Source organism: Anabrus simplex, chromosome 2, assembly GCF_040414725.1.
Source record: "Anabrus simplex isolate iqAnaSimp1 chromosome 2, ASM4041472v1, whole genome shotgun sequence".
Taxonomy (NCBI): Eukaryota; Metazoa; Arthropoda; class Insecta; order Orthoptera; family Tettigoniidae; genus Anabrus; species Anabrus simplex.
The window spans coordinates 1,098,722,755-1,098,746,330 of record NC_090266.1 but is presented as its reverse complement, the minus strand read 5'-3'; positions in this window follow the sequence as shown (position 1 = coordinate 1,098,746,330).

The window sequence follows — 23,576 nt, the reverse complement described above, 5'->3', positions numbered from 1 at the left end:
TGGTGAGAATGTGAAAGTACTTTTTATCAGGCCTATATTTGTGTTTTAATTTTATAGATTTCTGTGTATGGTACTGTATATGATGTATGGTAAGTTCCAAGCAACAGATACTATTTTACTGGTTCATGCAGTTCAGGTAATGTCATTTCTAGTACTAGCTTGTAATCAGCTGGAAGTGTTTAACATTTCAAGAAGTGAATGCTATATTATCAGTTTGATAGCTTATACCATACTTTTTAGCTGTCCTTCATGGAATCAGTAATTGTCATATATCAACACACTCTTCTAAATAACTTTCTCTCAAAGAAATTTACATTCTGTAAAACGAGGATACAGTGTGGACTGAATGTGTGACCTTAAAAAACACCTTAAATCTTGGAGATACTGCCTTATTAGTTTACAGCTAAGCCAATACAGGGTAGCAAACAAAAATCAAAAAACTACATTTTACTACAATATACCTGTAGGTTAGGAAATAAGTTGTTCTACTTTGACTGACTATGTATGTAGGTGGAAACCTTTAGCTTTTGTTTTATACTATATGATTATGTATATCATACGTCAGCCTTGTTATAGTGTAACACTGATGCCAGGCTGAGTGGCTCCTACTCTGCAGCACTGGTTTTCTGGGCCCATGTTGGCAGGTTCAATCCATGCTCATTTTGGTGGTACTTGAAAATGCTCAAATACATCATCCTCACAAAAACCATAAAAGAAGTTGTAGGATGTAAAACCAGTAACATTATTATTATTATTATTATTATTATTATTATTATTATTATTATTATTATTATTATTATTATTATTATTATTATTATTATTATTTCTCTCAATAATAATAATAATAATAATAATAATAATAATAATAATAATAATAATAATAATTTTCTGTTACTGTTACAAATTAGTGGAATGATGTGCTATTTAGACATAAAATTGTGAATTTCAGTACATTTATCATTAACACAGTCTGTCTCGGTTGACTTGAATAAAATTCCAACTCCACAGCATCTCGAAAACCGTGAAAATAGTTAGTAGGATGTAAAAACAATTTCATAAAAGATATAGTTAGATTGCAGGATCAAATCCCAACACAGATGATCAAGTCTGAGAGTGCCTATATGTAAAATTAGTTTCACTAGATGTACAAACATTTTACAGAACCTCTTTATTCCAGTCAAACTTCTGCACTTCAATTTTCTCCTTAGTTGATTATCAGTAACTAAAGGGGTATTAACTCACACAGTAGCACTATATTTTACTACATTGAAGTGGAGAAAGTCAACTTCATGCTACCTTTACTAAGAAAATATTGTTAAGTTTGCAGCACTTGCAGAATGTAGGTACAGACCTAATACACTCAATCCATCAAAGTATCATTCCAGTTCTGTCAAAGGCAGGACTGCATTTACCAAAAAAGAACCTGAACTCAGAAAGAAGTATACTGATGTAACACGTCTTGTTGGCATTGAAAGTGTCTCAGCCATTAAAATGCACTGATCTGGGCTTCTTCCTTAATGTTATAAAAACCATAATATCTAGTTTTTCACATTCTGATTCTGCTGCTACCTGAAGTGAATTCATGATAAATTTTTTACTGATACCTTCGTGATGCTTTATACTGATATCTGTAAACTTACAATGAAGTAGGTTTCTCTGATGCACATTTAAAAGATGCTAGTGATTTGTACACAAGGTTGAGGGGTTGAATAGTGGTGAGTCAGTTGGCATTGAAGGGCTTTTAAAGTATATAAAAAGTGATTTCATAGAATCTGATGATATTCATTCAAGAACGAAACATGTAATTCCATTTTTAATTACGTGATACCTTTTTCAGATATAAATTGTTATTAAATGTTTTATTTTTCAGAGATTTTCTAATTTCATTAATCCTGCTTTAGTTTTGACATACTTAAGAACTTCACAGTTATAGATTAACAAAGTCAAAACTGAGAAGATTAATGGCTTTCACTATAACAAAAGAAAGAACCTCATGATTGTCGGACACTTTTGAACACTACAGGCATTGCATGTGTTCAATAACAACCTTGTTCCAGACACTGGGGAAGTACTACAATGTCTGTAATGGCATACCTGACTCCAAACTTAATCGCAAATATGAACTATCCCTCCATTCCAGCTAATAACCAAACTTCATAGCTTGTAAATGATCGACTGTAAGCATATATTCTTAGGGACGTTTTGGTGGTTTTCTTTTTTTTTTTTTGAGTGTATCCTCCTCCTGATTACATCCCACAGGTTTAGGAACACACTTGTGTGTATGTTCATAAATCAGCTTGTTCTGCCTCTATATAAAACTAGCACCAAACATTTGTGTGAATAGTAGACTGGAAAACCTGGAAACAGGAATAAGTCCGGGAATACTCTGCTTGTGATAGTCTACTTGACCTGATTTCAGTCGAGGAGATACCTCAGCTAGTGCCAAGGTGTTGGGAAGTGTTTCCTGTTGCTCACCTCCAGGATGATTATAATGATTGATCGTGAAATGAAATCAATTTATGAAATCATAGGTACTATCTGTGTCTGATGAGAAGTCTCAGCAGCTTGTAGGTACAGCACAAGTAACAGATACTACATTGTTAGCTACAAACAGACAGTGTGAGCTCTCTCAATCAATGCATATTCATTATCAAACTTTTCATTATGCAGTACTTACAGTAAATGTATAACTAAGGCACAGTTACACTACCACTTTGAAACTTCACAACAGCACCTCAGTTCGTAACAGCCACCGCAGACGGAACAGATGTTTATTGTTAGGCCTTGATACTTGAGGTAGGCACATGCGCCGCAGCCATGCTTAACTCTCACGCCTCTTACCGCGCATTCACGCGACTTTTCGTCGAACGACCATAGTAAACTGTTTCGCGTCTGCTTCTTCCAGCATAAATTTTGCATGCGGTCACCAAGACCCGATCCCATGATGCAGGACTGGAAGGATGACAGCTGTCTGAACCTCGTAGAGTCCAGTGGGGATTGATACTCATTGTGGGAAAATTATTGCTTGTATTGTTGAGAGCTATATACCTAATTCTTTGTTTAAAATCATTGATCTAAAACTACTGTTACTTCAAAGTAGGTATGGTATGAAAGCTGCTCTTGATGACTTTTGCCAGTTGACAATCAAGAAATTGTACATTGAGTTGAAAATAATACATAAATGGTATTTAGCACCTAAATGTTAATGTAAGTTAAATCATTGTTGTCTTATGCTAAGCTGTGAGTTTGCATTCAAGAGGTGGTGGGTACGAAACCTACTATCAGCAGCCCTGAAGAGGGTTTCTGTATTTCCTATTTTTACACCAGACAAATGCTGGGGCTGTATTTTAATTAATACGTTGAGTGCCAGACCAAAATTTCTGGGATTTACATCTAGTGCCGTGAGCAAATAACACAAAGTTACTTCCTGGTGCCAAAAAATTCACAGGCTTAACCAAGCAAGTGATAGCTGAAAGGAGGACATATTTATGGTATATTAGATTAAACTAGCAGTTTCCCGCTGGCTCCGCCCGCAGTGTACAAAGTATGGTGTTGTTCGTTACTTTTTTTGCTAGTGGCTTTACGACGCACCAACACAGATAGGTCTTATGGCAACGATGGGAAAGGAAAGGTCTAGGAGTTAGAAGGAAGCGGCCATGGCCTTAATTAAGGTACAGCCCCAGCCAGCATTTGTCTGGTGTGAAAATGGGAAACCACAGGAAACCATATTCAGGGCTGCTGACAGTGGGATTCGAACCCACTATCTCCCGGATGCAAGCTCACAGCCGCGCGCCTCTAACCGCACAGCCAACTCGCCTGGTTTGTTCGTTACTATCCTCACGGATGTATTTGCAAAGTTTCGAGTTAATGAAATAAAGCACATGATCTGCTGTGGTAATAGAATGTAATATTATGTCAACAAAACACTTGAAAATACATCACACAAAGAAATTGAATTAAACCTTCCCTGGAACAACACTACGCGCCGGACTGTTAAAACATCCTTCAAAGATCTTAGTCTTGGAGACAAATGTACTCATAACTTTTCTCAGAATCTGTGAATTTAAGTAGTTATTACCTCAAAAGAAAGCGCTTGATCCACTGAGTGTTTTTAGACCAAAACGAATGGTGTACCTCAATTAGAACGAAAGATATGATTGCTTCAGTGAGAAACAAAAATGTTGAAGAAATGTGATGTCACATTGAATGTGCACTCATAACTTTCCTCACGATCAACTAATATGAATAGTTAAGAGCTGAAATGAAAGACCTTGATCCACTGAGTGTTCTTAGGCCAAAACGAACTCCGTACCTCAATTAGAACCAAGGATATGATTGCTTCAAAGAGACAAAAAATTGCAAAAATCAAAAAATTTGAGGAAGGCAGAAGTTAAGTGATTTATAGTACCTGATGACAAATCTATGCATGAATACCTTTCAGTTAAAAAAGAATGAAGGAAACCGACCAGATAGAATGGCCGGACTGACTGACTTTAGTTTTCATAAATTTTTTAAATATCGTTTCTTATCGTTGGCCGGTCGATTAGTGTGACCCCAAATGGGGTTGTATTGGTGATTACAAATTATACATGTACAAGCGCACTCATATGGGGTCGCACTTATACTGTAGTTAATGTCAAAACTATGATGTCCAGATGTTCGACCATACTTACCTTTTCCTTTGAAGGAACGGGTTAAATATAATTTATAATGACAAGTAAACTCGCAGTTGTCAAAAGGGAAACAAGCATACATGAAGTGGATCTTCTTGGACTCAGTGAAACACACTGGAGGTGATGTTGCAATTTTATTACCCCTGAGGAGTACACTGTGTACTTTTCAGGAAGCGAGAATCAGAGCAGGAATGGTGTTGCCACAGTGGTCCCCAAGAATCTGAACAATGCTGTCCTGGTATATGAACCCAGCAACGACAGAATTGTGTCCATTGAGATGAATGCTTCTCCCTGCAAGGTTAACATTGTTTAGGTGTAGGTCTCTACTGCCGCAGCAGCTGACAAGGAAATCAAAGAGTTTTATGAACAGCTAAAATGTGCCATCGACAAAATACCAAACAGGGAAGTACTAATAATTAAGGGAGACTTTAATGCTAAGATCAGGAATACTACCAAGGATAGGCATTTGAGATCTTTAATTGAGAGAAATGAGTGAGGAGTGTGCTTATTGGAATTCTGTGCTGACAATTATATGACTAACCGCAACACTTTTTCTTTAAGCATCATGCAAGGCAATGTTATACCTGGATTTTGCCTGGTGACAGAGTCAGAAATCAAATTGATTTCTTACTAGTCAGACGACGTTGGAGATCTTCTGTCCTAGATTCAAAGACTTTTCATGGAGCAGATTTTGGTAGGAACCATTATATGTAAGTCATGAAAATGCGTATTAAGCTGCAAACCACCAAAAGGAGCAGGGAGAAGCAGGTAGGACTTACGAATCGCAAATCACTTCAAGAGTTTGGAGAATGAATAAGACCAAAACTCTGGGAATTTCATTCAGATGAGATTAAATCAGTATCCCATTCTTGGGATAGAATGCCATCCGCCATAGTCTGCTGAGATGTTGCCATCTACAAAACAACCTTGATTATTGCACGCCACTCTGCAGCTCATTGAAGAGAGGAAAAAGAAAAATGGCATTGGAACTGCTCTACAAGAACAACAGTACAAGGTCTTGTGTCAAGGAGATACAGTGAAATTCCAGGTCAGTTACATCACAATTCTTAAACAGTGTGGGTGATGATATTGAGAAACATCAAAACTCCAATCAAACAAGTCTCCAGCATCATTTGGAAGTTCAAACCCCGCATTTGGGCTGTAGATGATGAAAATGGTATTCTTATTGGAAAACAGAAAGCAGCCATTGACAGGTGAAAACAATATTGTGAAAAGTTATGTTCAGAAGGTAATAACACTGCCTCGGGTGGAAGAACAATAGAGTACCTTGAAATGGAACTGCAGTTCTGTGCAGTGAAAATGAGAATGCCATTAAACATCTGTAGAGCAGCGAAGGCTCGGGTATTGATGTCACAGGAGAGATGATTAAAGAAATGGAGGAGGATGGCATAGACATATTTCATTCATTATGTAATAGAATATGGGGTCATGGAAAATGGCCGAAAGATTGGACATCAGTTTTCATTCTACTACACAAGAAAGGCTCAGTCAGAAACTGCGTTAACTATCACACTATTGCACTGATAACATACCTGTAAAATTCTCTTATACATCTTAAATCAGTGCCTAAAACCTTGCATACAACCTCAGATGTCCAAGGAACAAGCCAGTTTTGTCTCAGGTAAAGGATCACGTGAGCAGATTCTCTACCTGAGGCAAAGAAAAAGCTCGAGAGTTTTGTGTCCCTCTCTTCATTTGCTTCCTTACTAAAAAAAAGGCTTTCGACTGCCTTGATTGGGAAAAGTTGTGGCATGCGCTAGATGAATTTGGTGTCTTGCCTCATCTTATATCTCTGGTGAAAATTCTGTAAGACCGCAATGCTGCAACTAGAAAGGTACAGTAGATGGTGAGATCTCAGAATACTTCAGTGTGTCCCGTGGTGTCGGACAAGGCTGCATCCTGCCCCTCAACTTTACCAATATAGTTGGTATTATAAATTTACTAATTCGGGACAAATATTTCAGATTCCCTATGGGAATCAGCATCTATTTTACCTCAACTTTACAACATCTGTGGTGAGTATATTATCAGGAAGACACTTGATGATTGTGTTGGAGGCATCTCACTTGGTGGGAGAAAAATTAACTTGCAGTTTTCTGATAACACCATCCTGCTTGCCAGCGATGTGGATGAACTTACAGATATGCTAACTAGAGTGAAGAATTTGAGTCTTGAGTATGGACTGGAGGTCAACCTCAGTAAGTTCAAACTCATAGAGACTGATAGAGCAGCACAGGTCGAGCTTATAGGTCCTTTGAAAGAGGTGGATGTAGTGCTCGACTTCATATACCTTGGGTCAACTATCAGTGATACGAGAAGTTCGGAGAAGGAGATGAGGAGAAGGATTTTTTTTTGTTTTACAATTTGTTTTACGTCGCACCGACACAGATAGGTCTTATGGTGTCGATGGGATGGGAAAGGCCTAGGAGTGTGAAGGAAACAGATGTGGCCTTAATTAAGGTACAGCCCCAGCATTTGCCTGGTGTGAAAATGGGAAACTGCAGAAAACCATCTTCAGGGCTGCCGACAGTTTGGTTCGAACCCACTATCTCCCGGATGCAAGCTCACAGCTGCGCACTCCTACCCACACGGCCATCTCGCCCTGTGAGAAGGATTTTGCTAGGACGGGGCACTATTATGAAATTAATTAAGATATGGAAGAACAGAGGAATTGCTAATAATACAAAGATCTGTCTAGTTGAAACCCTTGTTTTCTCTGTTTCTTCATATGGCTACGAGACCTGGACCATAAAGGCTTTGGACAAAAACCGCATCAATGCCTTTGGTGTAGAATGTTACCTGTGCCTTGGACCGCACAAAGTACCAATGCATCCATTCTTCAGGAGCTGAAGATTTGAAAATGCCTTTCTTCACATATCAGTGAAAGAATACCTCAGTTCTTTGGACACATTGCAAGACGACCTGGAGAAAATACTTTTTTACAAGTTGTTTTACGTTGCACCGATGCAGATAGGTCTTATGGCAGCGATAGGAGAAAATCTAGAGAAGTTAATCGTTGAAGGAAAGATTGAGGGAAGGACTGCAATCAGATGGATACAACACGAGAAGACTATCACCTGTTTATCTTTCCAATGTGCCCTGAGGAAAACCAAAGATCGTTCGGGATGGCGAAGCTATAGCAGAGATGTGACCAACAAAGAAAAAGCCAGTGGGGTCACAGCACTCAGAAATGAGTCAATTGATTAGTGGTGATGATGATGATGTTGATGATGATAGGTATGTTTGTTTTTACGATGAGCTTGCCACACCTGAAGTATCATTCAGATTTGTAGGATAGACAAGAAAGGTAATTTCAGGTAAATGACAAATATGGTCTCAAATTTTATTTATTTAATGCTCTACTTACAGGCTTTTTATGCGAGATACTGTTTGAATGATAATCCCCCTCGCTAGGAACCATAAATTCATCTATGACCATTTTACAACTTGAAGTCTCAATTCCTGAAATCAGTTTACTATCACATTCACACAGGGCTGCATTTTTATGCAGTCTGCCTAAATGTCACTCATCATTGACAAAATGCCAGAATTTCAAAAGGAACTTAAACCTACTTCTTCTCATAACATTAGGAGCAACTTTATAATAGAAAAGTCTTATCATTCCAGTAACATGCAAAGGATAGCAGTTGGACAAAACCATCCAAAAGCATAAACTGAGGAATTTCCTCATTTTGTCTTGTGTTGTGTCCACCCATTTTTTAAGTTGGCTTGCTCTACTTGCATGTTTAGTCATTACAACTTGCTGAGCATTAAGGTTCATTTCCTCAACCATTAAGTTTTTTACTTCATCTATAATAAATAAACAATAAATACCATAATCAGAATCATTAGCCATCCCCGTGTTAAGTGCCTCCACCCTTGAAAAGGAATATTATGGTGAGCGCCACTGCAAGGCCGCAGTTGTTATGTATGCAGGTATTATTCCCAGCTTCTTCCTTTTGTTGAAATACCAAGCTCGTTTTCACATTGAGACTCACTTTCAGCACTTTGTAAATTATCACTACTTTCTACAATCTCATCATCTGTACTTGGTTCAAGATCACTGGAACTATATTCTTTGTCAATATCATCATTTTATGAATAAAAAATGTTTACAAAGGAAACTTTGTTCAACATACATCCACCTATTCAATACTATAGCCAACTATTCAATTAAAATAAACAGTTATTTACATAGTGCATGTTTCAATCCTTGTTTGGATCATCTTCAGCTAACGTTATCATCAAGAATAAAAGTTAAAATTAAATAGGTACAAAGGCATTAAAATAAATATTTAATACACAGTCACATTACAACTTTATTATAAAATCTTGCTTCTTTTTGCACCGTTAACTCTTCATGGTGTTCTCTAAAAAGGTAGTAAATTTGATGATGAGTAAATATAGTGGTTAGATTGTTCTCTTAGTCCATTAAACATAACCGTCATTACAGAATATTGCTTGTTAGGTCATCAATAAGGAACATTAGTGTGAAAAGTGTTATATGAAATTCCCCCCCAAAATATTGAGAACAGTCTGAAAAGAAAAGAAAGAAAGAAAGAAAATAAGGAACAGAAACATGAGGAAAACAAATTTAAAATTAAGAAAAAGAGGTGAAATAGTTCTCACTGATTCTTATGCTGCCTCAAAGCTTGTTTACTCGTGTTGTTGACACCTGTATGAGTGCGAGCATGTGATCACCTTGAGTCAGCCTCATCGCAGGAGAGTAATGAAGAGGGAGAAGGAGTGACAATGGTGGGAATGTTACACTTACAATGTTACAAGCTTATTTGTTTGTAATTGAGAATTGATTATTATTGTCTCATCAGACTTTTCTTTCTGAAATTTTGTTTAGATTGGAAATTGGATTTTTTCTTTGCTCAAAATTCAAATTCATATTTGGTAGTATGTTAAACATTGGTCTATTATCAGCTACCTGAACATTTTCTAGATCTGTCCTATTTCTTCATGAATTTCAAAATAAAATTCACTGTTGTCACTACAATACTCATAATGTTGTTTAGTATTATATTTTTTCACAAACACATTCTCTTGATGTTGAATACAGTGAATAAAAACAAATCTGACACTTAAACGAAGGATTTTCAGTTTTTTATTAAAAAGTTCAACAAGCCCATTCTTGCTACCAGCCATTGTGGTTGCATCATCTGTAGTAACGCTAACAAACAATTCACATTTGAGGCCGGCACTCTTCAATAGAGGTGAGAATATCTGCACCTGTTGTTGTACCTTCCATTGTTACAAGATCCAACAGTTCCTCTGTAATTTGAAGATTTGCATCTACACCACGAATGAACATGGCTAGTCGTGCGTGTTTCAGATGCATCAGTACTTTCCTCCAATGGCAGTGAGTAAGAAGTAAAATTGCTTCAGTTGTACAAGTTGGCTTCATAAATCCTCGCTAAGGTCACGGTCTATCGTGATAGGTTTACTGATTCATACAGTTTTATCAGATTTGGACTAAATTATGCTGCCCCCATTTGAAACAGTCTTTGATCAAATCTCCATCTGAATGAACTTTGTAATCGTTTTGCCAATTGAAGAGATTTTTTGTAAGAGATGCAGACGGCTGGCTCATTGTTTATATCATCATTGAAGAAACCCTCGAATGTCATAATGCTCTTCTTGGCCATTATTTTCCTTACGACTGGTCACGCCTCCCAGCCATATAGGATATGCAGTACATAAGAACAATTTATGTTATGTTAATTTTTGTATACTTATGTGTAAAGGGAAATGAACCTCACTGTACAGTATTGTAGGAATGTATGTTTGTGCGACAAATTTACTCACTCCTACAGTACAATGTACTGTAGTTAAAGTTCAGGAAGGATAGGAAGAACATTGTGATATACAAGGTTTGGTTCTTCACCGATGATATTTACAATTTCATTGTCCTGAAAGTAAACACAATGATGTAAACTTAACTTACTCTTACTTCAAATAATTCTTATATAATGAAATTTCAGGTTTTAGTTTTTTTTATGGCCATATTTACGAACCATCCAGCAATGTGCTAATAATACCTAACAGAATGTGATATCGTAATTAGTGCCTGTTCAGTTTTGAACCATATTTAATACGCTAATATGATTAGGCATAAATTCTGAAATATGTGAATGTAATACGTATCGCTTTTTTGATCATTTCCTCCTTTATTCCCTTTATTAGTGCTAGACGATCTTCATCTTTATGTTGATAATAATCCTTACTATGATAAACGATATAATGTCATTCTGGATTGAATTTCTTGAATTGGTTCAAGGTTTTACGACAAATTAAACATTTTGACAACCCTTGAGCGTCCATAAATAAGTACAATACTTCCCATTCATGTCAACAGAGTCGAACAGATTTTGCTGATGAAAAGATAATTCAATTCACTGGATTTCTTTGAGGTACACACATCAGAATCTCCTCACTCTGTTAACAAGCAATTTCCTGTCCAGCGACTGCAGCTAATGGTAATGTGGAATTGGCCTGGGCATATATGCATTTTCTGTGTAACATTTCATATATAAAGATGTTGGCAGTATTTGGTTCCTAGTTCCATCCTTTTTAATCACTGTTAGTCACACGTCAAGCCTTACAGAACCTCCTATTGTAACAGTACCAATACTGCATGTTGTAATTTGACTTACATTGTGTGAATGGTGATTGTAGAGGTTGCCTTTATAAAGAAGCATGAGTTTATTTTTCTGTAAATAGACAATTTCAGCCATTGATTTTTTCTTGAAATGATGTTGCTATAAAATTTGAAGGAATTTCCAAGTGTTTGACATTACCACATCAAGAAAAACAATACATTCACTAGTTCCACATTCTACTATCATCGTAGAAACATTCCCCATTCCCTATTGAGCGAGTTGGTTGTGCGATTAGGGTCGCATAGCTGTGAGCTTGCATTTAAGAGATGGTGGGTTCGAATCCACTATCAGCAGTCTTGAAGAATGGTTTTCCATGCTTTCCCCATACAAAATATAGTATATCACCCCTCATGGGGTGACACAGTAGTGTGTCCAGGCCTCTCAACTTTAGGCTGTCGCACGAAACTAGCGCTACCATTCGCTGTTGTATTGCATTGCTTGTTCACGTAAGGTGTTCATAAAGTGCAGCGCAGTGCCCATTCCTTTCTCAGCACACTGTGTATTGCGCAACAGACAGTGGAATTTCTCTGACATATGCAACCATCAGAATTCAGTTATTAATGGCAAGGAAAATAATGCGGATTGAAGTTTATTATTGCTTTATTCTTACATACAGGTTGAGATTTAGCACTCAGATGAAATTGTAAACTGGGGCTACGTGTGAATGAAAAATGTTTGTGCAAACCTGAGAATGTTCCCCAGTAATTGTCACTTTCTGGTGATTTGGTTGAATCATTGCCCAATGCAGCACCGGAATCTTTGCTAGTATCCTCACTACACAAACTACTATCGAATTCCGACTCAGAAAATGTGGCATCGCATTGCAAATCCTAAATGTCAACATCTCTTGATTCAACATTCGAACCCTTTTCAAGTTGTTCTTCTATCTCTCTATCGGTAATCATGGCTTACTCAACACAGAAACACACAACATGAATTCAATTCTTGTCACAAAACTGTAAATTACAAGGAACTCGTTGAAAGGCATGTAAATCAACAGCTCACAACATAGAGCACAGTGTTCCACAACAACAAAGGTAAAAAGGCCATCACCCCTGTAAGGGTGACGTGCGCTTTCTCTGTTGCATAGTCAACCTAGTAACCATATGTCACCCCAATGGGGGGGGGCACAAAAATAGTAACTTTGAACATAAATTATGTCTTTGATTATCATCTATGAATGAAATTACGGACATCCGTAGCCCACGACAACCTGAAAAATGTAGATCGCATTTCAGCAGTTTACCACAAAAAAAGCAAATGTACACGTCGACACTAAAGTGTTAATTCAGTGTCATGTGTATTTAATATAATTCATTTTCCATTAAGTCTTATTAAATTTTATAAATAAAAGCGCAGTCTTATATTAGATACAAAATACTCAAAGGGAACAGTTCATAGACGAGTAAGTTTGATACGAATACAAGAATACTTATTAGGTTAAACTTTTAGGTTTCTAGGAAGGGTAATCAGACGCTTAGTGATATTCCTTCCATTATGTTGTAACGTCTTTCATGTTCTGTAAAACTGCATCTTATAACAAAATGGTAGGTTCAATGCAGGTTAGATTGTCATCTAATTGAATGAAGTGAATTTTCAGATCAGTGCGATGGAGTATTTTATTAAATCTATGTAGTTAATTGTAGGTTTCTGTTCTGTTTTCCTTTACATGTTTTATGTTTGTTTCATCAGCTGTAACATATAAAGGAGGATTCTGTTGCCATTAAAGAACCCTCTGCATTTGAAAAAATATCTTGGGTAAAGACCTTAGTGTATGTCCTCTTATTGTTTCTCATAGTCTTCCAGAGCTGGCCTACATACTATTTTACCTCTGAATGCTTTTCTTATTGTTACCTCCGTGAATAGTTGCTAGAAATTGAATTCTCCTTGTAAACAACTCTGTTTAGTCAGTGACATCTTGATTTTTTCGTATTATTTAGTGGACTTTTTCAGGAGATCCACCTTGTCATGATTACTTTCTTCCCTATCTTCCATCCACATTAAATTCAATGAATGAGAGAAACTATTGTCCACCGTTACTGTTAGAACACCAAGCTGGTGGGTGAATGCTCTGTTTGTATACAAGTCTTTGATGATCATAGTCGAAGGTTCTATGATTTTGTGCTTTAGTGGTAAATACAAATTCACTGAGATGAGGTGTATTTGTAATGTATTAAAGTAGATTATCACTACTGTACTATATCCAATGTTGCTGCTGTTACTTGCTTTTAAACTCGAATCAGAGATTACATTCCCAGCTACCCCTTGCATTTCAACTGCACACCTCTGTAATAAGAGAAATATGCTTTGGTAAGATATATATTGGATTACTGTCAGTGTAGGTTGCTTCAATCAAGTTATAAAGCCTCTCATTCACTCGATTTAATACTCTTCTTTCACAACAAGAACAGCTATTATTGCTGCCGCTGCCTCATGATTCTTATTTTATGACTGTGCAGCAGCACTCAAACCACGGAAAGTTGCTGTATTGACTCTTGTCCGTTGACTGGTAACATAACATATGCTCCCTATTTGCCATCAAATAACAGTCATGGGAAGCTATTTATGGTGAAATTGGGTGACTAAAAACTTACCTGGCATTAAACAAAATGGTCAAATTAATGTCCATCAGTTCTCAGACACATTAGGCACCTCCTAAACAGGTTTGCTGCTGGGCTGAGTGGCTCAACCAGTTGAAGTGCTGGTCTTTAGACCTCAACTTGGCACTTTCGATCCTAGCTCAGTCTAGTGGTATTTGAAGGTGCTCAAATACGTCAGCCTCGTGTTGGTAGTTTTACCAGCGCGTAATAAAATAATTCCTGTGAGACTAATTTCTGCCACCTTGGTGTCTCTGAAAACCGTGAAAGTAGTTAGTGGGACATAAAGCAAATAACATTATTATTATTATTATTATTATTATTATTATTATTATTATTATTATTATTATTATTATTATTATTATTATTATTATTATTATTATTATTATTATTATTATTATTATTCGCTAATATTCTGCAAATCTTGTCCTGTGAGATGTTCTGTATAACATGCCGTATGTTCTGTAGTTCTTCTCTTCTTGTTGTAGACTCCTGGAAATTTGTGAATGAGTTGAAACCCACTCTGCTTGATAGAGGAATACTTTGCATAGCTTTCCACCAATATAAATGGTCCGTTATTGACATTATAAATTTTCCAGCTAACTCATTCCTGGTGCCAACGGCCGTAGCCGTGTTGAAACACCGAATCCCGTGAGATCTCCGAAGTTAAGCAACATTGGGCGTGGTCAGGAGTTGGATGGGTTGCCACTCGCTGTTGGTGGGGGGTAAGGGAATGGAGGAGCGGAAAGGAACTGGCCACCCTACCGCACGTAAACTCCGGCTCAGGAACACCTCTGCGGAGGTTCGGACCTGCCTTTGGGCAGAACAACCCTTACCTTACTCATTCCTGGTTGCTAGCGTTTTGCCCCAGTGTGCTAAGATGGGCACATCAGTTGGTAAATAGCACACCCACCAAAACGCATGGCTAGTGCATACCATGGAGGCCACTGTGTAGGCTACTTGGAGCCACCGGCAGTGCCAATGCACTATGAGAGACTTTTTCTCATTACCAAAAATTGATGCTTGCCTGACCATCGGATGATATAGATGTTCATTTCCATAGGAAACCTGTAAACATCGCCTTTTAAGCAACACTGTACTGAAGAACATTCATATAAAAACTATACTGCAAAGTAAACATGTTGATACTGGAGCAATGGCATTGCCACTAAATTCTTGCCGCAGTCAATAAGCTGATTTTATTTATCAGTCTCGCATAATAACATTCCATCAGTCTGCTCAACTATCAGCCTGAAGCTGCAGACAACTCAGCTACTGCAACTTCATGTGGTAAAGTCACTGTTTGGCTAGTATCATGCCTAACTTGCACAACTTTAAAATAAGGACCTTGTACTTGCAGTCTGTAGTTCATGTTCAAAATGTATGTCATGTTTATAATTTGTTTTTGTTTCACAAATAGTAAAGCACGATAGTGGCCATTGTAGTGGAACTTCAGAAGTTGTTGTTGATGATTATAATTGTAAATTCCTTTAATATATTGTGTACTGTAGCTTTAAAAATAGAGGGATACATTTACCAGTAGAAAATTGAAGTCCATTGATAAGGATGCCACACACAGGACCCTGACTATTGACTATATGAGGAACATTGTGACAAAAGAGCTGTTGAAACCAGAAGCAGTATGGCTCTATTCCTTAGCACACAGAACAACTATATCTTACTTTAAACACTTCTCTCAGTACCATCATTCTTGCTAGTAGTTGTTTGATAAAATGTTATTTATTAGAGAACTCTAAACATCATTCACCTTGTACTTAATCAATAATCAGTTGGTCATAATAGCTATATTTCTATATTCTCTGTGTCCACACTGAACTGTTTTTTTTTTATATGTATGTGCATCTCACAAACATAATAACTCATGGTATTGACCATGAAAATGCATAGCATAAACTGCAGCCATAATATTAGGAATACAAAAATATTTTGTTTCATTAGCAATGTCAAGAATGATATTTCTTTCTTATTTCTCATAATATATACACCTTTTCCATGGAACTCCAAATGAGAGCTAGCATAGTACTATATTTCAAGTCCCTGGGCACCTATTTCTTGTCTAGCCTCAGTAAGACTTTATTATAATGGAGGATATTGGCCAACATCCACCCATAATATGTACATAAAATTAACAACCTTACTGTCTGTAGCACTTGTAAGTGAAATAACAGCTGTAAAGTGTGTTTGTTAAGCGCTTTTCTGTGGTGTACAATCTGGGAACGTAAACTAACATAACATTTGAAGTTTAAAGAGTAGAATAAAACAAAAGAACTGCATATAATAGCAGTCCTGAAATTTGTAGCAATAACAAATAGTTAAAATATGTACGTGAACCACATGTAGTGAATAAGTATATAATACAGTGCAAAATAGTTTATAGTCTAATATGTTTTGCCAGCACTTCAACTGCTTTCCTGGTTTCCCTGCAAAGCACTGATCAGCAATCAAATACTGAACAGCTTCAATTAAAGCAATAATTAGACTTTTTTCTAGGCTGAACTTATAAATTTAAAGATTATTTGTCGTTTGACAAGGTCTTCAAGGATGACTAAGAAGGTCAAACTTCATCACATGATCCCAGACCAGTCTGACTTTTGATAGCTAGCTGACTGTAGGGATTGTACTTTATTTCAACAAAAAGAAAGAAAACCCACCAACCAATTTTGTTGCACCTCTGAGGATTTTAGCATAGTTTTTGACAGTCAATCATGATTTTTTGGTAGGTATTTGTTTTACATCGCACCAACGTAGATAGGTCTAATGGCAATGATGGGATAGTGACTGTGTCATTAATTCAGTTACAACCTGGTGTGAAATTGGTAAACCACAGAAAAACTATTTTCAGAGCTGCCAACAGTGGGGTGAGACCCCACCATTTCCCGAATGCAAGTTCACAGTTTCGGGACCCAAACCACATGGCCAACTTGCTCGGTGAAAAGTATCATCCTGTGTCCAGCTCGATTCCTTTATGTAGGCTTCTTTTTTCTATATTCAGAGTTCATGTTCTAAGAAATTTCTCAAAGTATATATATTTTTATAGCAAATTACTATTAACACAGTTAGATATGGTTATTTAGATACTAAGTATGTATCATGGAGGACATGGAACTGTTTACATTTAGGTATTGGTTTTTGACTTGTCTGCTTAGCTGGTTAAGGAAATTTCCTTTATACAGAACTGAACAATTCATGAAATACAGGATTGTTATCTCCACAAAAATAGAAATGTACTGGAGTATGTGTTCTGTGTAAAATTCACATATGAACTCAGAGCAACTAATTTCTATATTGTACAATTTAGTTTTGCCCAACAACAAAAAAGTAGTGTATAATTTGAGTTAACGTTTGTTCTAGACACATTTGTAATGACATTCATGGTCATTTTATGACTACCTTATTGTCAATGTATTCATTGTATTCAGGGTTGTGCATGTAAATGACTATAGTTTTTAAGAGTACAAAGTAGTATACATTAAGTAGTTATCAACAAATCAAGGGAATTAAGTTATTCTGGAAAACAGAATTAGAGTTGTTTAGCCAGGCTGAGTAGCTCAGATGGTAGAGCGATGGCCTTCTGAGCCCAACTTGGCAGGTTCGATCCTGGCTCAGTTCTGTGGTATTTGGAGGTGCTCAAATACATCAGCCTCCTGTCTGTAGATTTACTGGCATGTTAAAGTATTCCTTTGGAACAAAATTCCATCACTTCGGCATCCTCCAAAAACTGTAAAGGTAGTTAGTAGGACATAAAATCAATAACATTAATTACAATTGTTCATAACTCATTCTGTGTGATACTGAATTATCAAGATGAGCTAATATTTGCAAGTGCCAAAACTATACAATGGAGTGAAGTTTTATTTGATCTGTGATGTTGAGAAATTTCTGGTATTTCAATAACTATTGATGTGTTTAGCTTTATTGTTAGTTTTTCATCTGTCATTACTGACAACACTTCACCAAACACTTTTAACAATGATGTAACAGGTTCAAGCACCTTGCATCCCTGGTGACAAAGGCCTTTACTTTGGGACCTCAAGTTTTTTCACCGCAAGTATGAGACTCACTACTGATAAAGGAAATAGCAACCATCTGAATATGAATCATCTGATAAATTGTATCACTCCAATCAGTTATATTTTTTATTTTACATTTGGCTTTACATCGCACCGACACAGATAGGTCCTATGGCTACAATGGATACGAAAGGGCTAGGAATGGGAAGGGATGGGAAGGGAGTGGCTGTGGCTTTAATTAAGGTACAGCCCCAGTATTTGCCCAGTGTAAAAATGGAAAACCACTGTAACGCACTGATCAAGAGAATAAAACTGGACAGCTCACAACATATTAAACTGCATTACCACAGTGGGGGAACAGAAAGCATTTATGTCATGGTTAGATTCCCCATGGTCATTAGCTATGGTGCTCTTTCCAGCTATTGAGCAATTGGTACTGCTGATGGTGGAAGGAAGGAGCAGTTCCGTTAAACTTGGTCTACTCGTACATCATAGAGTTTCCATGTATCTAAAATATAAACTTGTGAACTAGTCAAAATTTGCATGGGTATGTAGTTGTTACCCGTCAACTACAGGACAGATACAATGTGTTAACTTTTTAGTTTGTCCTTGGTTTAACTATCAGACAACAGAAAAATGAGGGAGAAGGAGTATTGTCAGCATTGAATTCACAAATATTTGAAGCTATTAGAAGGTATGTTGCACTAACAACAAGGAGGAATTGGGCCACTAGACTTGATCGGTGCTCTTGTGCATTATCAACAACCTCCTCAAACCTGCAGATTGACCAAACATTGGATCTTTCAAAATTTTGCATACTGTATAAAAAATTGTTGCAAAATAAATTTTAAAATATTTTTGACTAAATATCATTCTTCCAAAAACCCATCTTAAGTGGAATATTTAGATGTCCATATTCCATGCTTTGATATAACTTACTTTTCAAATCTGAATTTTAAAACAAAATATATCCTATTGTGCTATAGAGACTTTCCTTAGCATGGATACAGAGTTTCATTAAAATATAATTGGCAGTTTTCATGTGATGCTCATACATACAATACAGATAGATATGCTGGAATGGAAAAGATGGGAATTTTTATTCTAAAGTTTATACAAAACTCTTATTTGACTTTCCATGTATAGATTTTGTTCCAGAGGAGAAAAAGGTTTCATATCCCTATTTTTACAAGATTGTGGTCTCATCTGTATGGTTACATTTGTACTTAAATTGAACCCAAGTGGGTGAGCTATTCCAGCAAGAAAATGTGCTTGTTTTTCTTTAGGTACATGGTTGTTGTTTAAAGTCTGTATTTCAGTAATAAGGAATTACTGCACAAGGGATTCTACACAGAGATATCAGTGGTTAAAGCTCAAAAAATGTTCTTTTGTTTATAAGGAAAATGGTAACTGCTTAGCCGAGGTGGTAAAGGAATATTCGGTTCACTTGAAAGTTTTCATTCCCGCATCAGGATGTTTAAAAAAAAAAAATAGGAACAAGTCTTCCACTTATGGAAAGACATATGGCCTTGGGTTCCACTGAACCTAGAACAGAAATGAGAACCAGAGTAATTCCTGGGGGCACAGAGCAAACCATATCATCCTACTTGGTGCTGAGATTATGGGTAGTAAATGACTTTACCTTCTACTTCTCTAAGGACTGTCATGGCCTGTATGGAGATGGCTTCTCTTTGCTTTTTTTACATATAGAAAATATTGTTCCTTAAATGTGTCTACATAATTGAATGTTGGTGTATGTAATCCTTATATATATTACAGGTAAAGCAGTAAATAATGAAAATTGGGTAGGCTGTGAAGTTATAACAAGACATCCCAGAAAATCTGTCCCTCGAGTACTTGCCTCAGTAATATCATCCCAAATCAAAGTTGTTATATTGTACATTTTAGCCCCAAGGAAAAGTCATATGTACAATGTAATTCCAATGGACATTTTGTCCCAAATAATAATTGAGTTAATTATTTGCCTGCGGTATGTATTTGTTTGCACAATTAATAATCAGAACATATTTTCCATAATGGCATGTCCCAAGGCATGAATATAGTCCACCTTTTCACCACATTCCTTGCATTCTTAGTAACATTCTTCTCTCTCGTGGAAGAGATTCAAAATCTCTCAACATGCTTTTAAAGAATAATAAATTGTCATCTTCATCCTCACTTAAGTCCCTCTCAAGAAGCTTGACTTTTTTAGCCTCAAGCTCCAACATGGACTGCGGGTACAGATCGGTCCCTCTTCTCTTCAGGATTTGCCTTTGCATATTTTCTTTCGATAAATGACGACTTTGGGTTTTGTGTGATGTCTGATTGGGTCCTGCTCTTGGACTGAATTCCGTAACGGAGTCATTACCTGCGTTTTCTGTAGTTTCTTGCGTTAGCTCCATTGCATCTTCGTTCCTTGTTGACTCAAGGTTCATTGTCCTGGGCCTAATAGACATTGAATCATTCAGAAATGATAACAGAGGGAAAAAGGGGCCAGTTGGAGTTTGAATGGCCATCAAGTCTGTCACCTGAATGCGGTTTCCCCAGTTTCATGAGCTCTTTTCTGTAATAGTCTCGTATTCCATGCCATTTCATCATGAGGTTTTCTGAATTTAAAAACATTCTGAGATATCTCACTAGAGACAGTTCATTTCAGGCCGTGGCATTTTCATTTCGCCTGGGGGAAAGTACTGTCACAGTAAGGAAACTTGTGTACTATGGGACCTGTTAAGTAGTACGTATATTGCAACACCAACAGCTGATACTTGCCTTGTCATAGCAAAGCAATATTGCAATAATTGGAATTAATAAGGGTCCTCCTATTCGGTACAAAGACATTTATTAAAGTGAATTAATCACATGACATTCACATGAGGTACTAGTTTCGGCACTAAAACTTGTGCCATCATCAACCAATGAGTCAAATCAGGCAAACACAATACAACTTTAAAACACACTGTAACACCTGCATAGATGAATATTAAATAAAATATGGTACATGATGATATTACACTGCAGTATAAAATCCTTTTAAAATGACGATGACTCCATTGTTGTATACACATGGTGGTTTGTCCAGCTTGTATATGTCTTTAGTTCTTTGATCTTCTTGAAATTACACTGCAGAGTTTAATGTCATATCAAATTAACACTTTGTTTGATCTATGGTTTGGTTCCGAAAAATAAACGTGCATGTGATGAACTTGGTTAGACCCAAAGAATTAATTCTCACTTCAATAGGGGGTTTTGGAACCTTGAGCAGCCTGTTTGATCAGCGGATCATACTCCAGTAACAAGAGTTCACAACCATTATACCACTTCAGCTAAATTGATAAGGCAGAGTCACACAGTACTTTTATAGTCCTGAGTGAGAAGTTCCATGGCACTACTGTTTGTTGGAGAAATAGAACAATAAACACCTTCAGCTATTACCATGTGCTTGCATTTCATAAAAATACATTCTGCTTCTGCTATAATGAATTAATATTTTAAATATTACTTAATATTAATTAAAGACAATATCAATATTAAATTAAATGCATTTTAATAACATTATTTACATACCTTCGTCTGCTCCTAATTCTCTTGCTAAATCTTGCCAGATACATTGGATTACATTGCGGTCCTTATGATCTTTGTGGGAGAATCCCACAGAGGCAGATACTTGAACACCTGTGAAATAATGTCTTCTTTGGATGGCTCAGTACTCATTTTAGACACTGTGTCTTGTCTTTTCTGCGGCTAGAAACAAAGTGTTTTGAAATAAGACGGATAACGGACTCAATGGGGAAGACCGATAAGCCGCGTACGCATTCTGTGTGGCCACCTCCATTAACATAGGTAGGTTTGTTCAAGACGCACATAGCGCAGCTGCCTGAAAAGACAGATTGCCAGGCAAGACGGATCCTGTCTGGACGTGCCCTAACACACATTCTTACGAACATTTATGAGGAACAAGTTGAACAAGTACAGAAGTTTAAGTACCTTGGCAGATGGATTACTGAGGACTTGGACCTGGATTTAGAGATGCATGTGTGAATAGAAATGTCTAGCTTTCTGAAAATGAAGAATCTACTGTGTGACAGAAGACTCAGCTTGGAGATACATCACAACTTTGTCAGATGCTATGTATATGCTCTGCTTCTGTATGGTGCTGAACCATGGACTCTGAAATGTAACACCATTAGGAGAATTAATGCCTTCGAGATGTGTGTTTTCTAAAGGATGTTACAGATCTCGTGGACTGACTACGTCTCATATGCTGTCGTACTCCGGCGCATCAGGAGGGAACAATTGTTGGTGTGAACAATCAAAAAAAGAAATACAGCCTACTTTGGGCATATTATGAGGAATGATAAGTACAATGTACTAAAATTGATCATACAGGGTAAAATTGATGGATGTAGAGGTCACAGTTGGAAGAAACACTCTTGGCTGAGGAACTTACAGGATTGGACAGGACTAGATTCGAGTAGACTGTTGAGGACAGCCAAACATCATGCAGACTTCGCTGTAATTGAGGCCAACCTCCAGTAATGGAGAAAGCACTGCTAGAAGAACAAAATCTCATGTTAGTCATAACCATGTTGAATAGTTCATAGCACATCTTCTTCTCGCAACTCTTGCTACCGTAAGATAATTATAGTTATTACAATATTTTTGTATAAAACTGAAATGAAATAAAGTCCCTTTTCTTATGGTGCAAATTAGACTACAGATATTGTTATATTTTAGCCAGTTTTGTATATACAGAGTGTCCTTAAGAAAGGTTCCAACATTTACAGAGCAGACAACATGCAACAAACGAAGGAAAAGAAAGGTCCTGTAAACATTTGTCGCAAACCCAATATCTTTGAAGTTATGGTCCACTACCACTACCATCATGTCCTTGATCTATTCTTCACAACATGTGACCGCCATCCTTTGCAATGCAGCCTTCCACCCTACGTCACATGGAATCAGGCATTCTTTGGAACATTCCTGGCTGTTGTCGGATTGAATCACAGGCATTGACCATGCATTTTCGTAGTTTATCCACATCATTTATGGGGACTGCATACACCAAGGACTTTACATGCCCCGAAAGCCAAAAATCTACAGGGTTAAGGTCAGGCCAAAGTATTATCCCTCCTCGACCAATCCATTGCTCTTGGGAGACCCGTGTTAGTTGTCGCCTAACCTTACAATGAAAATGGGCCAATGTCCCATCATAATAAGACCACAGCACAACATGCAAGTAGGTTTTCGACCAATGTTTAGGTAGGAACGTATTTCCGTCTTTTGTTGCATACGACGCTCCATAAATTATTGAAATATTGTGATCATTGACAGTAGTGGTAGTGGACCATAACTCTGAAGATATTGCGTTTGCGACCAATGTTTATAGGACATTTTTTCCTTTGTTTGTTGCGTGCTGCCTCCTCTTTAAATCTTGGAAACTTTTTCAAAGATACCCTGTATATATGTGAAACTTGGTCCTTATATGATAATAGAAATGCTTTGGAGTATTACTATATATCTGAATTAACATGAAATTCTAACTGTGTATAGTAATATACATTAATTTCTCAGAATATTTTCATTGCT